The 22,744-nt window shown below is 39.1% G+C and overlaps 2 protein-coding genes across 2 annotated transcripts in view; both read right to left on the minus strand.

The window, feature by feature from the left end:
* Positions 1-5,034, minus strand: part of NREP (neuronal regeneration related protein) — an 83,662-nt gene extending 78,628 nt beyond the window's left edge. Inside the window, exon 1 of the mRNA XM_057737531.1 lies at positions 5,016-5,034. The gene's annotated coding sequence lies outside the window, so the exon portion shown is untranslated. The remainder of the gene's footprint in view (positions 1-5,015) is intronic.
* Positions 5,035-5,057: 23 nt separating this feature from the next.
* LOC130854543 (uncharacterized) overlaps positions 5,058-22,744 on the minus strand; it is a 245,939-nt gene continuing 228,252 nt past the window's right edge. The window contains exon 2 of the mRNA XM_057737474.1: positions 5,058-5,073. The gene's annotated coding sequence lies outside the window, so the exon portion shown is untranslated. The remainder of the gene's footprint in view (positions 5,074-22,744) is intronic.

Below are 22,744 nucleotides of genomic sequence, written 5' to 3' on the forward strand. Positions count from 1 at the left end.
CTAGTATATAGAAATAAAATTGTTTTTTGTATACTAGAATCCAGCCATCTGGATAACTTCACTTAATTCTAATATTTTATCTGCAGAATATTTTGATTTTTTTGACAAAAAAATTATGTTGTTAACAAATTATGACAATTTACTTCTTCCCTCCCAGCTCTTACATAGTTTATTAATTTTAGTGCCTCATCGTACTGGCTGGGACCTCAGCACATCGTTGAATAGAAATGGTGATGGTAGACTTCCTTTCCTCATTCCTGATGCCAGTGGGAAAGCTTAAATTTTTACCATTAAGTATGATGTGTGTTATAGGATTTTTGTAGATTTTGTTGATTAAAGAACTTCTGTTCTGTTATGAATTTGAATTTAATTTGCTGTTTTCTTCCTAATTTCTTTCTAGATGATTTATTTTCAGCCTTTCTTTTAAAAATTATTAGAATAAAAAAATAGTCTACACTTAGAAGTTTACTCTGAGCTTACAAGTTCAATATCTGTAAGAGACTATTTTCTCAATATAGGTCAAATACAGTTGGGTATCAGAAATTCCACAAGTTTCAGTTAATCATTATGGCATACCCAGAATAATTAATCAATTGATGCTATCAGCTATTTCAAATTTATTAATTGCAAGATGCAACCTTGAAGAAAATTACAGGCAATTTGTAGGAAAAAAATGTAACTAAAAAGTCCATACATTAAAAAAAAAAATTCTTCAGGAAAACTGGAGTGACATGGTATTACAAATTAATTACACATGTGATTCAATCTAATATTGTAACTTGCTATGAAGAGTCAATTTAAAGTGTCAACAATGTCAACTTTATTAACTATAAGATGCAATGTTTTTTCTTTTTATTTTTTTATATCCCCTCCCTCCCACGACTCCCTCCTACCCTCCCTGTCCTGGCCCTCTAAGGCATAAGATGCAATTTTTTAAAAATTTCTTAAATAGAATTTTGAAGAGACTTCTTTTTTAAAAATCAAGTTAAAAAAATACATTCTTCTGAAGAATAGCAGTGACAAGGCATTAAGAGATTTGAGTAAAGTCCTTGATTATGTACCAAGAATAATCATCCTGTTAATATTATTTTTAATGTTTGCATAATCAATATAAAGAAGTTTTTGTGCTTTCTGTTTTGTTGTATGGTCAATGACATTCACTTGTTAGTTGGCTGGCTAAGTTCAAGGCTACGGTTTGCTGCAAAGCACTCATTTTACAAATCAATGTAGGGTATATCTCACTTGAATATGAGAAAGACATATTAGGGTTGAGTTAATGATTTCTCTCAAGTATTTAAAATAAAACTGACTAAAGAACTGAGGCCTCCTAGAAACGTACCAAAGTGACGCTCTCATGCATATTCACAAAGACATGTGTATAAAGTCATTTATTGTAGCATTGTTGGGAAAAAAATTAATCTAATTGCAGTGGTAAGAATAAAGTTTGGTCTTTTCGTACAATGGAATTTAGAGGTTAAAATAAAGGAATTAAATATTCATGTATAAATCTCAACGACAAAATGTTGAGTGAAAAAGGATAGGTAGAGTATGATATCATTTAAACTTAAATGCATAAAACAATACCATTTATTATTTACAGTTGATTCTCATTATTTGTGGTAATTATGTCCTATATAGCCATCATGACCACTGAATTAGTGAAGACTGAACCACTGCTCCTAGGGGAAACACAAAGTTAGGTTTCTGTGACCCTGGTCACAACATTTTTGTCAACCAATCACTATATGACTTTGTTTTATGTGTATATTTGCTTATAGACACCTTATTTAATATATATATTGTTGATTCCTTATTACTGAACTCATGGCCAGCAGCACTATAACTCATGCCTGAACAAAGTTTATCTAACACATGTATTTTCACCATGAGGTACATTGCAGGCTTCTTGCCCTTAGGAACACTGGACAGCACTTCAGTATTACATTTAGGAGACATTTTGAACAGCAAAATCATCAACAAAAAGCATAAAAATGCAAATCACTGGCACTAAATAGACCAGAAAAAGACCACCACCTGTTTATAAGATGAGAACGAAAACAAGAAGGCACAGCATTGCTTTGGTCAATTTCAGCTGAGCACGTGCACATCCAGTGACTCAAAGTTTTCACTACTCTGTACATGTCAGCAAAAGCTCCATGAGTATAGATTTGGGGATTCAAAATGAGTTTTAGCAAGCAGGCAAATTTGCGAATACAGAATCCACAAATAATGAGGATCAGCTGTATATACATATATAGCACAATTATCAAACTATGTTTGAGAATGATAAACGCCAACTTCAGAATAATGATAAAACTCTGGTAAAAGACGGAATGGAAAGGGGTGAGGGAAGGCTATAGCTGAATTTGCTTTTTTTATTTTAATAGACATAGAAACTGGTACACATATGACTGATCATAGATATATATTATTTTTAGTAATTTTCCACTTAAAATATTTTATATTTAATAAGAAATTATATGTGTGATCTGTTTTCCTTCATTGTTTTATTTAAAGACTAAAAAAAACTTCAATTACAGATAAATGTTACTAGATAAGATATGAAGAATTTTTTGATAAAAGTTATCAAGGATTAAAGTGGATTACTGAGAAAAGATAAGGAAAGCCATCAATTGAAGATGATGTCTCAGAACAAGAAAAGTCTAAATGTGTAACAGCATCTTAGAAACAGAGGTGGGAATGAATTTGACCAGAAGTTTCCAAACTTGGCTGTGCTGCAAAAACCACTGGATTACTTTCAAAACCACAGATCTTTGGGTTCCAACCTTTCAGATTCTAATTCAGTAGGTCTGGAGTCAAAGTTTTTACAAAGCTCACTAGATAATTCAGATACATGGTAACGACTAAGAATCGACAGTCTAGATGTTGGCCTTAGACACAGAGCTTCTGCCCTGCAAGGACTTCAGAAGTCACTGTGCACACAGCCCATGGTCAGCACCTCCTGGGGTTGTACGAGGAGGCAGTCCCGTTAGACTCATGTGCTTTCTCTGCTACATGATTTTTATGTTCCTGATTGGGATTCTGAGGAATTATGAGATCTAATGACTCATTCAAGAGTGTGAAATATAAAACACAGCCCCTGATACATACATTTTAAGTTCCATTTTGTCATACCCCTTCTTTTTAAAAAAAATGAACTTTCTTTGGTGTTAACTGAGTTGCTTGTCATGCATGTGTATATTAAAAAAAACTTACAAATGTGATCTAAAATGGATTTAATGTAATCCTAGTTAAAGTTATCAATGTAATCATATTTAAGGACACATTTATACTTATAAATCTGAATCCAAATATGTGAAACAAATCAAAGTACAAGTATTTAGGAGCAAAATACATCAAAGAAATTTCTTGAAAAGAGAAAAACAAATACCGTACACTAACACATATACATGGATGAACCTAGTGACAGGGCAAGAATAAAGACGCAGAACTAAAGAATGGGCTTGAGGACACAGAGTGGGGAGGGGAGGTTGGGATGTAGTGAGAGAGTAGCATTGATGTATATACACTACCAAACGTAAAACAGATAGCTAAGTGGGAAGCTGCTTCAGAGCACAGGAAGATTAGCTTGGTAGTTTGTGAGGACCTAGAGGGATGGGATGGGGAGGGTGGGAGGGAGGTTTAAGAGGGAGGGAATATGGGGATATATGTATAAATATAGCTGATTCACTTTGTTGTACAGCAGAAACTAACACAACATTGTAAAGCAATTATACTCCAATAAAGATGTATAAAAAATAAAAATAAATTTCTTGAGAAAACCAAATAGCAACAGTTATTCTATTAAAATGTATGTTACTGGTATTTTTTAGCTGAAGCTGTTTGGTTTGGAGTTTTTTTGTTTTTTTTTCTTTAACATATTGAAATAGGCAGGAAGTAGGGCAAGAGATGTAACTAGCTTCGTGTTGCTTTTTCTTCCTTTCTATCCTCAACTAATTTGTTCAGCATTGTAGTCCCAACTGGAATATCCTTCTTCAACCCCTCTTGCCTTTGCTGTTTGCCTGGCTATGCCTTAGGACTCAGAAAAGGCTGTTTACAGGAGAAAAAAAATGTTTACATTGGGGTTTTTTTGAGAGTGCAGAATGAGCTCATGTTGCTGTAATATGTAGGTTGTGTTGCTTTCTAAACAGCACCAACAACCTCTTCTACTACGAAAACAGTCAAAATATTTTTAGTATATATATTTTAATGCACTTTTAATTATTTTTAAACCACAATTAATTTGCAAATTAATCAAGTTCTGCATTAGCAAGAGTTGCCCATATATCAGTGTACATCCAGAGACGCACAGGTAAATTCCAGTTAGGGTGGACTAGCTTGTTTCAGATCAACTTTCCTATTGAAAACAACCAGAAAATCTGGACAAAAAAGGTAATTAGCTCTTTGAAGGCATCAGAGAACTACCAAAGCAGTGAAGATTAGGAATCCACGACCCTGGAGGGAGGGGAAGTATGGAATAATGAGCCCAACATTTGGTGTTACTTTTCCCTGAAGGTATTTGTAAATTTACAGTAGATCTGAGACTGGAAAGCTAGAGGCAAGTGGCAGAGACTGAGAGAATATTTGAGACTGAGAAGCTGAGTAGAACTTTGAGGAGACAAAAACTAGAGGTTAGGGCCTGCAAAAGATGAAAGACCTTGGTAAATACCCCTAGACTATCAGTTGGGACCCCTGAAAGGGTACATGCTAGAAGTAAGGCTGAAAGGAAACAGACCAGTCCTTACAAAGACTGAAACTCAGCTCCGTATCTGTTTCCTATCAGACTGGATGAAGGTGATCTGCCTTTACTCTGCCTGACAAAATCTAAAGTAAATACTCTTGGTGGCTACATAAAATCATTCACAGCCTAAAGTTTACTCTATATAGACATCGTCCGCCATAAAATAATAATGATAATTTTAAAAAATGCCAAGGATACGAGGCAACAAGATCAAATAGTCAAAATCAACAGAAAAAAACATATGTTGTAGTTAGGAGGATTTTAAGATACTTACCACTAGTGTGCACAAAACATAGATGACAGGATGAAGCACATCAACATAGAACTGGAATCTATAAGAAAAAGAATGAAGTAAAAATCATAAAACTGAAAAACATATATGTTCATACATATCTCTATCTACTACCCAATCCAGCTCTGTTCCCTGATAATTATATTAACCTAAATTCTGACTTCAATTTAAAACCCTCATGTATATTTATCTTTTTTCTCTAATATACTTTTTCCCTAAGGAAGGAGAATGCCTAATTGTTAAAACAGAATGCTACAAATAGTTCAATAAAAGCACTACGTATAACATATACTTGCAAATGTGTGTTACATTATTTGATTCATAATCAGATATAAAATTACTAATTAACCAGGACTGTTTATAATTCCATTATTAATGAAAAAATATATATTTGAGCTGAGCTTTATAAGATTATAGTCTAACACATCAGTCACAGATAAAGTTTTGGGGTTTCAAAAAAATCACTTAATTCTTATTGTTTTACATTTCCTAGGAGGAGTCTGGAGTAATTCAATATATTCTTTGGGTAAAAAAATCTCAGGTACTTATTTAATCTAATAAAAGCATTATTTTAGGAAGTCAGATAACAAGAGCCTAATCAATTAGTTTCTTAATAGATGTTTTCTAGTTACAAATACATTTTTAAGTATTTTATGAGTTTATTTTTAGGGTGGCATATATCTATACACATAAACACATACATATAGATAAACAATTGCTTTTAAAATTAGGTAACAGATTAATGAAATGAACGCTTATTTTCCAGAAATTTTAAGGAGTCAGAGGTGGGGGTGGCAATTAGGAGAAAAGGGAAAGGAAATAATATTTATTAAGATCTAAGCCTTATAAAGTAGGTATTACTCCTTCCATTATACAACGATGTTCAGAGGAATTATGTAATATGATCATGGCCACAGACCTAGTAAACGGCAGCACTGGAATGCAAATACAGTTCTATTTGATTTCAAAGCCTCTATTCTTTCAAGTACACTGTGCTTTCTATCTTTAGAAACAGATAGATGAGTAGGCAGATTTATGTTAAAACTGGTGAGGATATAATCCTGTTAGAAGTTTAATAAGATTTTTATATCATCTATTATATTCCAAATTTGAGTGTGGCCTGGAAGTTCATCAAAGTTGGATTTCATATTTCAAAAGTGTATAGAATTCCATATATAATTTTTGCATCTATTATTGATAATCTTCTCCAGGTAAGTTTTAGCAAACAACATTCAGCTATGTAGCCTTGAGTGTGTAGGTGCATAGGGTATACATTAGTTAAAATAAATTAATTCCACAAAGTAGAAAAGGATTAAGATATGGATCTCTATATAAAGCACAATGAACAGTTCAATAAATGCATTACATTTATTTTTTTACATCTATGTTGTACGTGAGCTAATTCATAACCAGAGAAGAAATATAAGATTCCTCATTAACTGTTTCCTATCTGGCCAGATTTGAGGATAATGATGTTGTATTAGAGCTAAGAGATACATATTACATAGTTATCATGCAGACTCTAATTTCCCTTTGCATTAAACTGCTTTAACATTTTGTTATGATACATACTTATGGATAGCAATGTGAGACCATTTGACACTAATGGAAAAAAAAAAACCCCAGAGCTTCTCTATACTTTTAGAAGAGACCCAGCTAGCAATGCTCATACTGAAGCAAAATGCTCATTTGCTTCTTCCTCTAGTCCTTAGCTGCAAGTGGATTGATAGGTATTTGGGTTGAGAGATTAGAGCAGGCCACAGCTGCAAACTTCGACCCCATTATTTTCCATACCTCCCTATGCTTTCTCCGTAACAGGAAAATCATAACAGGATTATATCCTCACTAGTTTTAACTCCACAACTGCGATTACATGTTTTTCATTCTATTTGATATCTATCTCCCCTTCTAGAATATACTAAAGAACAGGGAATATGTGATTAGTACACCAAAGACAAGCAGAATTCTTGGTTACAAACAACATAGGACCCTCTAGTTTGTTGAAACAGAAAGGATTTTTGGTAGCTTATAAATCTCCGGGAGGTCTAGAGAACCAGACTCGGATACTCCCTAGCCAGGTACAATGCAGGCAGGAAAAACGTCCACCTCATACCATAGACTCTTCTAATAAACCATGGGGGCTGCAGCCCCAAATTTATCACTGAGCGTGCTAAGATATGAACACCACAACTTCTACCACAGCTATTCCAGAAGAACCAGCTTGCAACTCCACTGTGCATATCAGAAGATCTATTCTCTCTCTCGGACCACAGCCTCGAGTTTCTCATTTTAGCATTCAAATCTCCTTCAGGGCTATCTGACTGGTGGCACCTAGGTCACAGGTCTGCAGTCTAACTGGAAGGGAGTACGCAAGTATAATTTTTATCTTTTCAGCTTCTTTAGTGGAAGAAGACAATTTGGAAGAAGGTTGAAATGGGAACTAAACGACTTCATGTACAAAATATGTTACAACACTCAATTAGCATTTGTTAGATTTCCTTCTTTGTAACCAAGAATTATTTTCTTATTTGAAGATGTATTCTTGTGGACCAGAGTAAAAGCAGAAAATAGATATTTTCTTGAAAGCCAATTCTAATTGCTTATTAGTAGCAGGCTTTCCCATGCCCAGTGGGAAAATGTTGTGATTGGTTGGTGATGTCTTTCTTATATACCGAAGGACCATTATTGTTCTAAATATATATTTCTCCTAGTGGAAAAAGGGGCACTATCGCACAATATCAGCGTAGGGGATGTACACTTTTGGTTTGCTTCATGTAGCTGTAGTTTAGTGTCAGGGAACCTTGAAGATCAATGCATTACATCAGAAGGGATGTTAAGGGATGCCAAACTTTTTCTTAATTTCACTTCAATAATATTTAGCATGAAGACAAGTGTCACTGGCAGAATCAAAGGACTTTTTTCACAGAAATGGCCACCCAATGCCTAAGATCCTGAGAAACCAGGCTATTCCTCCAGCATAACAAGATCTCCCATTTACTGTTTTTCTTCCAGAAAATGGTCATCAAATATGTTCTTCAGGATGAATAAATGCTGTGCACTCTCTGGAGGTTCAATACACGACGAAGTGCCCCAGAAGTATGTTTTACAAGTGTTCCTTCAGACAACATTTCAAATAGTGCTTCCATAAACACCTTTTGCATTTATGGATAATGTGGCACAAAAATCTCTATTTCTTTTGTATATTTGGTTTTTAGGCAAGGGATGAAGAGAAAGGGTGTGTAGAGGGCTGAAGGTGCTGCATTTGGGACCTAGTAAGAGTATCACAGAAGAAAACCTGCTTAGTATATGTATGACCTGTGTCTCTCCAAAAAAAAAAAATACACAAACATTCATTCTCTAAAACAATGTTCACCTGATGTCCCTTGGATGACTTCAGCTTAATTTCACACTTAATAACCTTAAAGATTAGAGTGCTTAATTACAGCAGTTACTGCTGATTGCTTTGGAAATGAAAAATTGATATCTAATATAAAGCCATTAATATTATACTTGATGGATTGGTGTTATTACTTATAATAACCCAGAATCTTGGGTCCTCATCTGATTTTTTAACATGATAAAATGAAATACTATTGCTTCAAGGAAATAATTTGGTGCATCATAAAGATGTAAGTGTATTCAACAAATATTGAATAAGCATCTACTATATGCCAAGGACTATAGTAGGTAGTGGGGCTACCATAATCATTAAGACAAGTTCCTTCAAAAATGTCGCAGTCTAGTGGCAACACAGACGTAGCCACTGCACTAACATGGCATCACAATCAATGTGCATGTGATACCATGGGAGCACAGCCTGCCACTTAGAGAGCCATTTATATGAAGAGACTGAGCTGAACCTAGTAGTTTTCCAGGCAGAGAAAGGCAAGGTCATTCCAGGCAAGACAATTAAGGCAAACTGGCATGAAAGAGCATGGTGTATTTGGGGGAAAACATATAATTCCATGTGGCTAGAACATTGGGTACATGTTAGGGAGACATAAGAGATGAGGTTGCAAAGCAGACTGTCCAGCTTGTGAAGGATGTTACATGTCCTACAAAAGAGTTTAGACATTACTATTTTGCAGTGGGAGCCCAAAGAAGGGTTTTCAAGTGCTGCACTAACATAATAAGATCTGGGTTTCATAAATGGAACTCTGGCAGCCACATGGAAGAGGTATTGGCAAGGGAAGAGTTTGGAGTCAGGGAAACTAGCTAAGGCTTTATTTCAGAAGACCGATGAGAGATGATTATCTTGAACCTGTTCCTCCAAGAAACATCCACTGGCCCATAAAGACAATGTTTCTGATACTTCTGGTTTCTTCCCAATCTGCACCCAAATATATCAAGTTTCCATTGGGTTTTCGACCTTTGATTCCAGATTCTGCCCCTTTATAGTCATTCTTTCTCTTCTAAGCTCAGTCCCCCATTAAATTTCTTACCTAACAATAGATGAGCTCAGAAAGCAAATACCTAGTAAATACCTGGTGTCTGACCCTGTGAGTCCAGACCTTACCTGAACTCAGCTCCTGGGCTGCAGGCTAGCACCCCATTCATCCTGCTCTTCCTCTGTGTTAGAGGACAGAGGATCTGAATGTTGAATAGCTACTGAATTTGTCCAACCCATTCCTGGCCCTTTAAACTCAGCTACCTCATCCACATACAATGCCACAGATAAACTCCTGTGGGAAACTACAGATGAGTTATTGACTATGATAGGAGTGCTTACTGCCCTATATTGGATTTACAATGCTGATGAAGGTGATTCACTAGAGGATGAGAAACTTACCCAAAGTAATCTAGATACATGTTTATGATCAGCCCTGCCTCCCTGGAAAATTCCTCGAGATCACGTGTTAAAACCAGTGGAAAATGTAAGAGATGTTATTGTGACAAATGATCAGGATTAAAGAGGATTCCTTAAAAAAAAAAAAAGTGCCACTGAAATAATCAAGCCCAATCAGGCAAAGGGTGCAAATCTCAAAGCTTGAGCTAGAAAGCAATGTGACTGTCACTGCTGAGTCAGAAAGTACCCAAAACTGAAATGATGGTGTCAGCTATGAGGATCTCATCTTTTGACACAGAAGATTAGATGAGCCCAAAATATTGGAAGTTCATTTGACTGACTCATGATCCATCACCACAACCCTCTAACCGGAAAGTTAAAGACGTGTTTACTAGCACAGAGCCGTTTTCTCCCTCCATACCCCTTGATCCCTCCCTTCTCTCCAGGCTAAATGACTTTAAGAGAAAGTGTGATTAGGGGTGTGGCCAAGGTCTTTTTGTCTCCAGTGGCTGGATACACCCATTTGAGTACGCTAGGGAATTTCAGGGAGGAGAAAGACTCAAACTTTTATGACTGCTGGATACAGGTACCCGATTCATCATCCTACTAGTTCCATGAGGGGTGGGGACATCAGAATTCTACTAATAAGTACTGGCAAGGCCCAACGTGGGACAGGGAAGCTAATGTGACTTTATGGGTGGGGCCCTTTAGACCAATTCAATGTACTGTTGTTGCTGCTTCTACAACTGACACTATTAAAAGAAATAATATGTTACATGCTTGTACTTTCTTGTTCCGTAAGTGCCAGAGGAATTCTCATTAGGGAAAGCTGCACGTAGAGAAGTGTTAGTGAAACATATAAATTGCTTTCCAACCATCTCTCTAGTCCATCTCAAGTAGGGGTCAACAACTTTAATGGTCCCTGTGAGCTACAAGTTTCTGTGACTGATGATTTTGTACACTGAAGCCTCTGGCAAAAGATGCCTTCATCTGGAAGCCTCCACCAGGGGCACTCCTATGGTTTTGGACTTATCACTACCCTGACAAGGCTACTGGGTACATCCCTTTTGAAAAGCAGCTATTAGTTTGCTACTGGGCTCCTGTTGACACTGAACACCCGACCCATGAAGACCTTGTAACTGTTTAGACTGATAATTCCATTTTGGGGTGGATCAACTCAGACTCAACAACTAACAAGATGTGAAGGGCACATCAAGCCTCACTTGTCAAATGAAACTGGAATGTTCAAGAACACAGCTAGCCTAGCAGAATCTGGGCTTGACATGAAGAAATGGCAACTATACTCCTGGGGGAAACTTTATTCCCCACTACACTGCCTAAAATCAAAGCTAGCTCAATGAGATTATCAATGCACAGAGGTCCCCCTAAATGACTGGTTAACCCCTGGCTCAGCTCAGCTAAAACCAAATGGCATCCAAGTGCTACTGTGGTACTTCTATCTCAATGCCATCAATGCGGAACCAAAAGTGGACATGGCTGCTATTCTCAACAGGCAGAACTCAAGGCTATTTTTTGTCCAATACTCCTTTTGATGAACCTTGTTTCATTTTTGTTGACTCTTGGGTTGTTGCCAATGACCTAACAATTTGGTCAGCCCTTCTTTGGGGCCATGAACAGTAAAAAAAATGACAGCTGTTGATTCAACCCTTTGGGTCACTCTTGTAGAAACCCACAGTAAGGGCTTGCTCTCCTATGAGACCAACTATAATCAAGCTGCTGATGAGCCCGCACCACCTACATTGTTACTATTCCTGTCTGGAACCATGTTTTACCAGATGTGGAAACACATCCACCATCATCGACTGGGCAAAAGGCAAAGAACACTTTTTTTAATGCCAAGGTTACTGTTGCATGCCAGATTTTTGACTCCTGCCAAAAGCTGACCTGTCTAAAGGTGAAGGAGACCACATTGTATGCACATGAACTCCATCTGCTCCTGGAAGACTGACTAAACTGGATTTTTTATTCCTCCTTGGGGCTACTGGTGGTTGGGCTCCTCTACTGAAACTTTCACATAATCCTGTGTTATTGTTCCAGTCCCATCAGTTGACTCTGGTCAAATCACTGTGGTCCTTGAAACTAACCTGTGTCATATTTTGGTTTTTAAAGTCTGAAAATGTATGGCTACCTCCCCAGGACTGTATTTCTTTATGGAAGCCAGGAACTTTAGCCTTCCTCCTTAAAACACAGTGCTTTGCACCTTACAGATGGTCATATGAGACCTGAAGGTGTTTAAAGAAACACCTCCTCTAGATCATGTTGCCCTCAGACAACTGCAATGATCTCTCCAAAATAAGGCTACTTTTAGTTCCTCAGGGAAAATTCTCAGAGGGAAAACTGACTTGTTATTTATGGGTACCCTCAAGACAGTTTTCCCTACAATAGGAATCCTTCAATTACAAAAGACAATACACATTTTTCCCTTGACTTTAGTTGAATTGATTGATGACTCACTTTTGCACTGGAAGGCATTTAGGTCAGTCTCAATCCACAGGCCAGAGTCAGTCTGGATGACAGAATCATCCTGGACTTCCTTCCTCGTTGCAGGCCAAGATGGAATCTGTCCAATCAGTAATACATCTTGCTGTACCTGGATTAATGCCTTGGGCCAAGCAATTTAAGGGGAAACCACCTGACTTCCTACAGTAGACACTGATGGTTTATGGGATTTGTTTAGCCAGGTGAGTCTGAGACCCTGGGTGCACGATTAAAGTAAGCATTGCAAATGACTTCATCCTGTTGCTTGAAGTTTTGGTGACAGTATGCTAAATTAAATGCTGTGTAAGACTAGTTCACAGATTCAGTCCAAGCCTGTCTCAGTCAGATTAAGCAAAGTGGCTGATGAAGTGGCATACTCATGGGAAAATTCACTAGAAGCCAACGCAGTACAGAAATGAGGAGGTAAGTACCAGTGAGAGACAATATTTTGTGGGTCCATTTTGTTTTTGCCTATTTTGTGAGCAGAGGTACTGACAATCTTTGTTTCAGATTACCTTTACAAGGATAGTTTTTCCTTGTACATCAGACAGCCTTGGGAGATAGAGATGGTGTCTCCCTCTAGAGCAAAGGGCAGTCAGCCTTACTGCCTATTATAGAGAATTCAAATTCCCTAGCCTCCAGGTCCTTCTCCTATCACACCAACCCACTGCGAGTGCCAGTGTCACCCAGCCTTCTTTCTGTTGTGTTCTTTGTGTTCCCAATTTCTGTGGGAATTGGGGTTTAGGAAACCACTGCAAATGCTGATACTCTGGCTACTGCTATTGCCAGGAGTAATAAAGTCCTTTGATTCTAACCCAGGGATTTTGTGTCTTCCATCGGCATCCATGAAGCTGACTTGAAACATTGTATGGTAAAACTTCAGACCCTTCTCAGCTCTTAACAGCTATCTAATGGCAATTTGATATCAATTGGCAAAAATACCAGTTTTACCAATTACTGGCTGTGAGACCTTGGACACTTTCCTCCCACTACTCTGGACGTTTGACTCATCTTTAAAATGTGAATTAGGGGAGGCAAAATGAATGGGTTTTGTTAGATGATTTTTAAGGGTTTCTTTTTCCTAGTTCTTATTTTCAATGAATGGTAGAAATAACTTATAGCCAAGATGGGTAATTATGAGGTTTTTTTTTTTTTTTCTTTTTCCTATTTGCTTTAGCAGAAAATTCAGACACTGGAATAAAGATTTCCACAACCATCTACTTGTCCTAGCCCTTGTGAGTAAGATCTGTTGTAACCCTCCTTGAATTAGGGTTTACATTCCAAGAAGGCACCTCCTGTGAAATGAAATGTAAGAGACGAACATTCCTTGCACAGAAGGCCTTTTCATTTGCTGCCCTCACCACACACAGCCATCTTTCCTTTGGCCAGCATATTACACAAACAAGAAGAGCTGGTTGATTTCCTATTCAATACATGACACAACCTTGCCAAGGTCAGGGTGCCCTTGCCAGAGCTGGTAGAGGAGGAACACCCATTGGCTTGGACGATCATAGGATTTTTCCTGGGCACAGTGCAGCAGCTATAGACAGTCTCATTGGTTCATTCATTAATTGGTGTATCAATTATAGCCTTTAGGACCTACTACAGCCAGCCACTGGGAATACACAGTATTAATAAGACCATGTAATTGCCCACAAGGATCCCACAATCACTTTGAGGAGGAAGATCAACCAACAGATAATTATTACACATCTGAAACTGGTGAAAATATAGAAGGGAGCGATAACCAGCTCTTCTGTGGGAGTCGCAGAGGACTCCTCAGAGGAGAGAAAGCTTGAGCTGAGACTTGGAGGTAAGGAATGAGAGGATATTCAAGCAAAAGAGCATATGAAAAGCAAAAAAGGCAGGTGAATGAAGATAAGAGGGTCAGATGTTTCAATATGGCTGGAACATAGCTTTAGGGCTGCAAGTAAAAGGAGGTGAAGATAGAGAGGCAGGTAGGAGCATTTTGGGGCAAGAGAGGAAGAGTGTTTTAAAAGACTTGAAATACTTGAGCCTGTTTAAATGCTTAACAGAAGGAGCCCATAGAAAGGTTAAAGATAGAGAAAGGGAGATCACTGCTGAACTAAGATCCATAGAAGATGGTTTCTAGACAGAAAATGAGCAGAAAGGCTAGTCTAAGATTGAAAATGGGTCTCTTCTTCCTCTCAAAAAGGCAAAGAGAAAACAGATGCAGATGAAAGTAAGTTTGAAAGAGAAGTGTGGAAAGCCAAGAATTTAGACATCCTGGTCCTAGGAGCTAGAGAGAAGATGAGGTTCTTGCAGTTTGGGGGGTCAGCAATTCACATGCTCATTCATTCCGCCATTCCTTCCTTCAGAAATATTTTCTGAGTACAGAAATACAATGATGAACTAGACACTGATTCTCCTCCCAAAGATTTTACAATCTAGTTCAGGCTTAAAAAGCACAAACCTTGGTAGGAAGAAGATTCTTAATATATGTTTATAGAATGAATAATGAATAAAATAATAAGTCTGACAAGAAAGGCAGAAATGAAGTATAATTAGCAAAGAAAGAGAAAGGACTATTTTCTAGGTTTGTGTGGGCCCTGAAGAATGGGTGGATCTGAATATACAGAGACGGGGAGGGGGTGGGAAAGGTCAATCTATGCAAAAAGAACACGTGAGCAAAATTCTGGAGGTAAGAAAGGGTAGGCGCTAAGGCAGGGAATAGCAAATCTCTCCTAAGTGTTGTGAAGCAAAATAAAATTTAGAAGCAATAACACAGGTCTTTCTTTCCTTATGTTTCTTTTGGCCCCCTACATCAAAATTAGGGGTATTTATTGCCTTGGGTAGGAGACAAAACACTTCAAGAGAAGCCAGCATTAAAGTAGAAATATGTGGTGAAGAATAGAAACACAGTCCCTTGAAACTTTCAGAGTCCCAGAGAAGGGGAAGAGAGCATCCTGAATTTTCTTACATCCCAGATGTGGGTGGCAGTGTTGCCAGTGAATGCATGACTAGACCTAGAAATTTCTAGTAGCTGGGACAAGGAGCACAGAGAACAGTCTGCAAAGACCTGGTGACCAAGCAGCACGTACATTTTAGTTGTGGATGCTGCTAAAAAAGGGCATTCGGTGTTTTTGTTTGCAAAATTTGGCATCCTACACATGAATAAGACACCTCCTTATAGGTGCTAGGACAACACAAAACACTCCTATCCCCCTAACACCCAAGTCTATACCATCTTTGGGAAAAAGGGGAAGACTGTAAGGAAGGAGAGAGATCTAAATTTGATTGAATTTTAATCCAACTAAGCCTAGGAAAAATCCAGATGGGGCTAAATTTATTTGAACTAGGAAGATTCCATTTACTGACATCAGTGGAAATTCAGATTGCTTATAGGGAAATAAAATTCCATTTTTTTACCCCTAAGTTTATGACTATAAAATTCAAATATTATTACAAGCAAATACAGAAAAGTTATGACTCTAAGCACAAGATCTTAGTCTCTAAATGCACTTTCTAACACAAGGCTTCTGGTAGAAATGACTGATTCAAGATCTGAGCAAGAAGGTACAAGGTGAGTCTGGGATATAATATTGCTTTCCCAGAAAACAAGAAAGCTTTCCAGGACTGATGAGGTTGGGCACTGGAACCATACTGAAGGGCCTCCTATAATTTAAGTGTAAAGATTCAACCATCAAAGAGAATAATGACTGAAGTTGATTGAAAGATATTCTGTATATGAAGAAAATCCACAAGTTTATGATATTCAAAAAAAAAAGACACCAAGAAAAAAGTAAATTTATCATCATTTATGGCATCCATTAAACCAATTCCTTACTTTGAAAATTGCAAATAAAGAGATAAGAATTTATCCCATCTTTCCAATAAGTATTCATAGCAACAAATGGTCTGAGTTAAACAGGAAACTTCTACTTACAGATTAATGATAATTATGTGTAAGGAATGACAAAATTGGACATTAGCTATTTTGAAATTTCTGATGAAATTGTTAATTCTTGCTTAAATCGATAATGGCTACTGAAATCGTTAGGTGAAATGGTAATTAGAAACAGAATATCCTCACAGCAGCAAAATAACACCATGAGGATTTCTTTCTGGTGACAAGGAGAAAAACACAATTTTACCATGGAAGATTCAAACAGCCATCCCTTAATCCTGTGGCAAGACTCTAAATCACTAACAGCATACAAGATAATACTTTCCACTCCCATGTGAAGTACCATGGTTATGGAAACGCACAACGAGGCCAAACAATACCAAAACGCCGGAATTTGGAACAGAGAAAGGTTTACTGCAGGGCCATGCAAGGAGATGGGTGGCTCATGCCTTAAAAAAAATACAAAACACCCCAAACTCCCTGAAAACTTTCAGCAAAGCCCTTTTATAGGAAAGGTGAGGGAGGGGCATGGTTAGTTGTTGCAAATTTCTAGGTGTCAAATCCTTTGTTCTTGAGGTCAGGTTGAGGTCAGGTAACAACGTTCCTGTAAATCTCCACCAAACAAATGTCACTCTCTGTTCTGACAAGAAAGCGGAAGGGCCCAAAGCACAATTTTCACCCTTCGAGGTCCAGGCCTGGTAAGAGAAGGGGGTCCCTTGGGTGGGGGGCTCACCCTACCCTGGAGCGTTTGTCCAGCACCCAGTCTGGGTCCTCCCGCCAGTGCCCAGGCCTGGATGAAGAGGCAGATCTCCGTCGGTGGCTCCCTCAGGGACCAGGTCCCCAGACCCTGCCCAGCTGTCATCACTGAGGGAGCCAGGCACCCAGGACCCAAGTGGCTGTCAGGCTCCTCAGGCTGCCCAAACGGTGGGGGCCAGGGCCCCCAGACTGTGTCCCACGCAGACGGCCGCTGCCATGAGGTCGCGTGAGGGATGGAGGAGAGGTTCACCGCCGCCTCAGGGCCTGGGCCTGACCAGTGGGCGGTGTAGGCGAGGGCTCTGGAGCCCTGCAGGACACACCACCAGCCTGTTTCCTGGGCTCCCCAGCTGGCCGGAGGCCGGGGGAGCTGGAGGGCCCTGGGGAGAAGGCCGGGATCTGCCTCATACCTCACTCTCCATGTGAGGACCACCACTCTGCTGACCGCTGGCTCAGTGCCCCTCTAATGGTCGCCCGTTGACAGGTGCTCGCTTGGGGGGTGGGGCCCACGGCAGCACCGACCCGTGGCTGAATGGGGCCCACTGCGCACCGACCCCTGGCTGAATGGGGCCCACTGCGGCACCGACCCGTGGCTGAATGGGGCCCACCGCGCACCGACCCGTGGCTGAATGGGGCCCACTGTGCACCGACCCGTGGCTCAATGGGGCCCACTGCGCACTGACCCGTGGCTGAATGGGGCCCACTGCGCACCGACCAACCCGCATTAATGGTCACCAGGTAGCTGCTGTCTGGTAAGGGGGAGGGGGTAGGGGTGTGTAACAGCAGCACAGCGATGGCTGAGTGCTAAGGGCTGCCCACTGCAGCCCTTACACCACGACAATGTAATCTTACTGGTAAAGTTTAAATTTAACCTAATCAAATCTTTAGAGTCTAATTTCTAGGTTACAGAAAATAGAGTCTAGAGCAGCACTACCCCCAAAAAATAAAATGTTGCCATATATATAATTTAAAATTTTCTAGTACCCACTTTCAAAAGTAAAATGAAAAACAAATTGGAGCAGTGAATACATTTTTTAACCCAGCATACCTAAAATACCATCATTTCAGGTAAACGACAATAAAAACAATGAATGATAATCCATAATAATAAAAAATTATGAACGAGACCATTTATACTGCTTTTCCTTGTATTATGTCTCCTAGCTTTGGTGCAGACTGTACACTACAGAACACTGCAGCTCAGACTCACTGCAGCCCAAACGCTCAGGAGCTGGTGGCTGCCACGCAGGACGCCGCAGGGCTGGAAGAACATGCTACACAACGCTGTGGTATTTAGCTCTGTGTGTCAGCTTGGCTAGGTTACAGTACTTAGTTTTCAACCAAACACTAATCTAGGTGTTGCTGTGGATGTGTTTTATAGATGTGATTAATATCTACAATCATTTGACTTTAAGGAAAAGAGATTATCCTTGGGGTAATGTGGGTGGGCCTCATTTAATCAGTTGAAAGGCTTTAAAAGCAAACCTGAGGTTCCTTGAGGGAGACGCTCCTGACAGCGTTTCTAGCCTGCCAGCCGGCCCCTCAGATTTCATACTGCCAGCCCCACCATTCCATAAACGGGTTCCCTGGCTTTCAGATATACACGTATGTTTCACATATATGTTTCATATATACATGTGTGTGGTTTTCACATATATATACACACATATACGTGATATCTATATTTACAATATATACTTATATCTATGTATTATAAACCAGCTCTACAGGATATATTTGAGACAATTAGAAGTTTTTGAACATGGACTTCTTTAATAATTAAGGAGCTATTATCAGTTTTGATAGGTGGGATAATATAAATTTGTCAGTGGAGGAAAACATCAATATTTGTTAGAGATGCCTTTTGAAATATTAAGGGATGAGGTGTCATGATGACGACGGATTATACTCTATTGACTAAATCTGCATGAAGTCATAACCTTTAGAAAAATGAAGGAAATAAATCCAGCCTTCATCCCCATGGACATAAACTGCATTATCTCGTGCATAACAAATAACAGGTAACAAAGTTTTCACCTAATATTTAACAGAGCTTTATTGCATGATAAATTGGTCTTAAAAAATTAAATGAGAGGGTATCTAAGGCTGCGAAGCAGTTGCTGAGGAACCAGAAGGCATTCTACCTCCAGAGCATGAAGGGCACTGACCAGAGTCACAGGGAGCGATGTGGATGATTCAAACTGTTGGTTTTCCCCCACTTGGCCATGTCTTCACCTGACACCGAAGGACACGATGCCTCAAAATGATGACTTTTTAAAATCAGCTTTCAAGCCAATATTTTGGCTTTCCGTATTGTTTTCTTAAGAGTACAGATGTCCTGGCCAAGTGACAGTATGTTCTTGCCAAAATTCTCCCCTACAACTAAAATGACAAGATAATTTTCCTTCCTTCCTGTCATTAAATTGTAAGGAAGTGTTGATGGTCTTGCTGTTATGGTTACTATTATTGCTATGGTGATAGTCTATACATTCCAAAAGAAGAAAAACTATACCAGCCCAGTGTATAACATTATTTTATAAAGGTCCTCTGTCAGAAGTAGAAGGTAAATTAATTTTTCAACATAAAATCTAAATAAGTACTTGTGTACCTACTACGTACTTAGTTCAGTATGGGATAGAATAATATTCTCCTATTTGTGTGTAAAATAAACTACTTAATAGCCTGAATGGCATTATGCAAAGCTCTTTCACATATGTGATCCTACCTGAACCTTGTAGGACTCTGCAGAATTGGTAGGTTACATTTTATCAACTTCATCTGGCAGAGTGGGAATGTGGCAGACACAGCTGGATGCCTACTTGACAGCTATTCACCCCATCATCCCATCTTCATTGCTGACAGAATCCTGAGTGTGTCTGAGAGAGAAACTGCCCTGCTTCAGTCTAGGTATTTGTTTTTCCCAGTCCTACTGCTAGGGGTATGTGTTACAGTTCAGGCTCATGACTCATAAAGAAATCTGCTAGGGTTTCTGGAACATCTCTTTTGGTTGCATGTGTGTTGGTTTTTACTTAAAGGAACTAATACAGCTGTCTCTGTCCTCCACTCTCCTTCCTACTTTGTATGTGAATGTGAGGGCTTAGAACTGCCAAAGCCATTATATGACCAGGAAGGAAAAGAAAAAAAAAGTACTGGTTCAGCAACTTACTTCTGGATTTTATTATGTGAGACTATAAACCCTTATTTGATTAAGAGACTAAGGCAGGTAAGTTTTCTGTTACCTACAGCCAAATGCATTCCCAACTGAGGCTGAGACAATGTTTAAATGACATTCCCAAAATCACACAATGTATTAGGGTCATAGAGAAGACTAATTTAAGTCAGTTACTCTTTACGCTTTGCAAAGCTGTCTCATACATTCAGTGGTCAATAAAATTTAATCCAGCGCTTACAAAGTGCCACTACATGGCAATACAAAGATGAATAGGACACAATGCTTCTACTTAGTTCCACAGAACATAAGCCAAGTCTCAAACATGTAAACAAGTACAGATAGTAGAGATGTTTACAGGAAAAACTGTGGCCCAAACCAGGCCAAGTCTAGTGTATGACCTCTGATGTAAATGATATTTGAACAGGGGTTTGAAGATAAAGAGATTACCAAGTAGAAAAGGAGAGGGTATTTTAGGCTTAAAGTATAGCAGAATAAAAGGTGGAACTAGAAGTTGTTTAGTGCTTGAGCCTGAGTTTCTCCCGAAAAGCAGAGTCTGAGACAAGAGCTCACATGCATGTCACTTATTTTGGGACATGATCCCAGGGAGTAGGTGTAAGAATCTGGGAAGGATGAAGCAAGGACGGGGCAAAGCTGACACAAGAGTGCATTATCAAGTGGGACCTTACTTTGTGCAGTCTTGCGATGACCCTCCAAGGGACTGTGTAAAATATATGTCAGAATTGTTCCCCTGAGGGCTGGAAAATGAGAGTGCTAACTAATCGACTCCTATCCTCCATCAGTCAAGGGTGCCCCATGGATTGTCAACTACTGTACACATGTGCTAATGTCAAGAAAGTTTTCAACAGCATCCTTGCCTTTCTTTCAGAAAAGTCCCAGGGCAGAAAGTAAGAGATAAGAGGCTTAGCCGAAGTGTAGCATTATTAAGTTATACTTTCAGGAAGCTGGTCTCTGCAGCAATAGCTGGAATAAAAGTTACACCAATGGGATACGAAGCCAAGCACACAGGGTGGTCTGGCACACTGTGACGTGGTTTTGGTGGAAGACAGACGCCTAGAGATGAGATCAGAAAGGTAGATGAGACTTGATGAGAAAAGGCCTTGAACGCTGTTGGAAGGTTCTTAAACCCAGGGTCTCTACTTCCTTTGGATACACTCCTGAATTTTATGTAGAGGTTTGTTTATGTGTGTGGGTATGCATTTTTTGCTTAGTGGGAGGCCTTACAGTTTCAGAGGGCACAGTCATCCAGAATAAGTTAGAAACTCCTGCTCTGGGCAATACACAGAGTAGAGGCAAGAAAATATTGGGTTGGAGTTCACATTTCAACTTTTTATAATTGCTAATGTTTCATGCTTTTTGCAGCTAATAGATTGGAAGGCCAGTGTCAAAGATGTGTTGCATTACAAGCCTCTCTGGTCAACACTAGGTGATTTAGCCCTGAAACAGCCACAGGCCTCTGGATGCAAAACTCTGGTGTGATCACATTGCTGCTCTTAAACACCACAGTTGAACCCTGATCACTTCTTGACGTCTATGTATCACCTCATTTCATGTTCACATGGTTCCTGTAATAGGTAATGATGACATCAATGCTAGTTTCTGCTTAACTGAACTTATGACGCTCTTCTGTTACTGAAACGTCTAATACAGGCATATCTTGGACATATTGCAAGTTAGATTCCAGACCACCACAAGACAGCAAATATCACAATTGAGTCACACACATTTTTTTGGTTTCCCAGTGCATATAAAAGTTATGTTTACACTATACTGCAGTTCATTAAGTGTGTAATAGCATTATGTCTAAAAAAAATGTATATACCTTAATTTAAAAATACTTTACTAAAAATGTTAACCATCATCACTAAGTTTTCAGTGAGACGTAGTAGTAACATCAAAGAGCCGTGATCACAGATCACCATAACAAATATAATAAAAACGAGAAGTTTGAAACATTGCAAGAATTATCAAGATGTGACACTGAGACATGAAGTGAGCAAATGCTGCTGTAAAAATGACATCGATATACTTTCTTGACGCAGGATTGCCACAAACTTTCATTCTGTAAAAAAAACACAGTATCTTGGAAGAGCAGTAAGGTGAACCACAAGAAAATAAGGTATGCCTGTATTTTCCTTTTTCTAGGGGAAAATATATCCATGCTCCAAATTCATGATTGAAATTGAGGCCCTAGAAGTTTGGTTAGTGGAGACAACACATCTGAGAATTACTGTTAAGGAGTCCAGGAGCCTGTAGATGCACAAAAGAATTGCATCTTATGCAGGGGAGGTTATATAGCGATGAGTGTGAGAGTCAGTTGGGTACTGGCAAAGTCACCCTTGAAAATCTCTCAGGAAGAAGCTCTGCTGGACTCTAAACTTCTCCCAAGTGGTACAGCACAGCCCCATCTTCACCCTTGGTGGAGCCACTCTCTCTTCCTCAGGTGAGTGCAATTTCTTCTTAAGCTGCGAATTAGCTTGCATTCGGAGGAAAATGTTGTTCACACATCACAGATACTAAAATTCTGAAGGCTGCAAGATTCTTACACTAGAGAAGACGGAAGCACAAGGACCGGGGAGCTAAGATTGGCAGTGACTTACATCTTTCCTCTCAAC

The sequence above is a fragment of the Hippopotamus amphibius genome, chromosome 1 (assembly GCF_030028045.1).
Source record: "Hippopotamus amphibius kiboko isolate mHipAmp2 chromosome 1, mHipAmp2.hap2, whole genome shotgun sequence".
In the NCBI taxonomy this organism is placed as follows: Eukaryota; Metazoa; Chordata; class Mammalia; order Artiodactyla; family Hippopotamidae; genus Hippopotamus; species Hippopotamus amphibius.